Genomic DNA, 2,500 nt, shown 5'->3' on the forward strand with positions numbered 1-2,500 from the left:
AGATTTTCCTGTGAAATAGTTCATAATGAATGAACCGGAATTCAGCATCGTGTGGATTCGGAAATCATCACGACGTAAATTAATATGAAACTAAGTACTCATAGGTTGAAAAACTACAGAGGAATTAGAGTACAAAAGAGAAAGGTTAGGCATGAGTGAGGCGAGGCGCACGCAGTGTGAGCGCGAGACAGATGTTAGCTGAGGGGAAATCTCGTTTTCTATGAGGGGAGGAACACAGGTGTTCGCGAGGGAGAAAATCAGACACTTCACTTCACAGGGGATTTCCTAAACAAATGAGAACAGCGAGGATAAAGAAACTCACCTTGAGGTACTGGCAGGGCAGTGTTGATCGATGTTGCAGGCGTCAGGCAACTGCAGGAATTGATGAAGACTGCGACAGGTGTTGAAATACTGTGCGCTGAGGGTAGATGTCAGCTCGGCAGGGAAGACTGGCTTCGTGCTTGATGTCAGGAAATCGCAGCTGTTTCGTGAGATGAAGTCTTTCAGTGACAGATGTCGACAAAGGTGTGTCTGCTTGCAGGAGTCGATAGATTTTCTTCAGAGTGGCTTCGCGTAGTGCGATATCTTCGGAGGGTTCGTGTGGTGCGATAATCCCAGTGCGGTGCCACCAATGTAATGATGTGGTGGTCTTACCTCTGCGTTATGCCACCCAGTGTGATGTACTGTGGTGGGCTTATCCTTTCTCTCTGTCTCTCTCTCTCTTTCTTGTGTGGTGGTACTCTGGATATGAAGTGAAAGTGAAAGTTGTTGCTGCTTCTAAGTTTTATTTCACGGGAGTGTGGTAGGTGGGATACAGAGGACAGGCAAGGCAGGGGCGCTCAGGGAAGAGCGGGCGACCTGCCCGGCCCGCTGTGGCGAGCGGTCTGTCTGAACTGCTCAGACATTTCTATGAACAAACTTCGTTTTGGAACATTTCATAATGGAAAACATGAAATAATTTGAATGAACATAAAAGTCCGATACATATGGTCACATGATGGTTTCGTGGTGAAGGAACAAGGGTACCTTATATACGGTTGTATGTAAGAAGAGTTATGGTGTTTACAAGACTAAAAAGCTTCGTGATAAGGAGACACATATTGCTGAGTATTCACAAAACATAAAGACATTTGAATATCGACAATGATAGCAGTAATATACTTTGTGATTCAGAATAAGTATTTTCTAACGAACATTTTGAGTATAAACAACACATAGTTATACACATAGACATCAGAATAATAGCATGGAAATTGTTCACAAGCAATAAGGGTTGAATTAGCGTGTTCTAAGGTCACTTTGTCATCATGATAGCTGTAGGCCTGTTGGAGGCGGCTGAGGACAGTGGAGTTACTGTGAGATAAGTAACACATGGCTTTTCTGGTATGTGAGACGAAAGAGATCACGAGAACAGGTCACTAAAGAGAGAGAGAGAGAGAGAGGAGAGAGAGGGAGGAGAGAGAGGGAGGAGAGAGAGGGAGGAGAGAGAGAGGAGAGAGAGAGAGAGAGAGAGAGAGAGAGAGAGAGAGAGAGAGAGAGAGAGAGAGAGAGAGAGAGAGAGAGAGAGAGAGAGAGAGAGAGAGAGAGAGAGAGAGAGGAGAGAGAGAGAAAGAGAGAGGAGAGAGGAGAGAGAGGAGAGAGAGGGAGGAGAGAGAGGGAGGAGAGAGAGGGAGGAGAGAGAGGGAGGAGAGAGAGAGAGGAGAGAGAGAGAGGAGAGAGAGAGAGGAGAGAGAGAGAGAGAGAGAGGAGAGAGAGTGAAGGAGAGAGAGTGAGATGAGAGAGAGGAGAGAGAGAGGAGGGAGAGAGGAGGGGGAGAGGAGGGAGAGAGGAGAGGGGAGAGGAAAGAGGGGAGAGGAAAGAGGAAAGAGGAGAGAGATGAGAGAAGAGAGGAGACAGGAGACAGGAGAGAGGAGGAGAGGAGAGGAGAGGAGAGGAGGAGAGGAGGAGAGGAGAGAGGAGAGGGGAGAGGGGAGAGGAAAGAGGAAAGAGGAAAGAGGAAAGAGGAAAGAGGAGAGAGGAGAGAGGAGAGGAGAGAGGAGAGGAAAGGAAGGAAGGAGATGAAAGAGAGGAAAGAGGGAGGAAGAGAGAAGAAAGACAAAGGAAAGAGAGAGGAAAGAAGGAGGAAGAGGGAGGAAAGAAGGAGGAAGAGGGAGGAAAAACAGAGGAAAGAGAGAGGAAAGAGTGGAAAGAGAGAGGAAAGAGAGAGGAAAGAGAGAGGAAAGACAGAGGAAAGACAGAGGAGAGAGAGAGGAAAGAGAGAGGAAAGAGAGAGGAAATTGAGGAAGAGGGAGGAAAAACAGAGGAAAGAGAGAGGAAAGAGTGGAAAGAGGGAGGAAAGAGAGAGGAAAGAGAGATGAAAGAGAGAGGAAAGAGAGAGGAAAGAGAGAGGAAAGAGAGAGGAGAGAGAGGAAAGAGAGAGGAGAGAGAGGAGAGAGAGAGGAAAGAGAGAGGAAAGAGAGAGGAAATAGAGAGGAAATAGAGAGGAAAGAGAGAGGAAATA

The 2,500-nt window shown here is 47.1% G+C and overlaps 1 protein-coding gene across 1 annotated transcript in view; it reads right to left on the bottom strand.

Moving 5' to 3' along the window:
• The window catches only part of LOC125044648 (LON peptidase N-terminal domain and RING finger protein 3-like), a 19,757-nt gene that overhangs the window by 15,604 nt on the left and 1,653 nt on the right, over positions 1-2,500 (bottom strand). The gene's annotated exons all lie outside the window — the stretch shown is intronic.

Source organism: Penaeus chinensis, chromosome 36 (assembly GCF_019202785.1).
Source record: "Penaeus chinensis breed Huanghai No. 1 chromosome 36, ASM1920278v2, whole genome shotgun sequence".
Taxonomy (NCBI): Eukaryota; Metazoa; Arthropoda; class Malacostraca; order Decapoda; family Penaeidae; genus Penaeus; species Penaeus chinensis.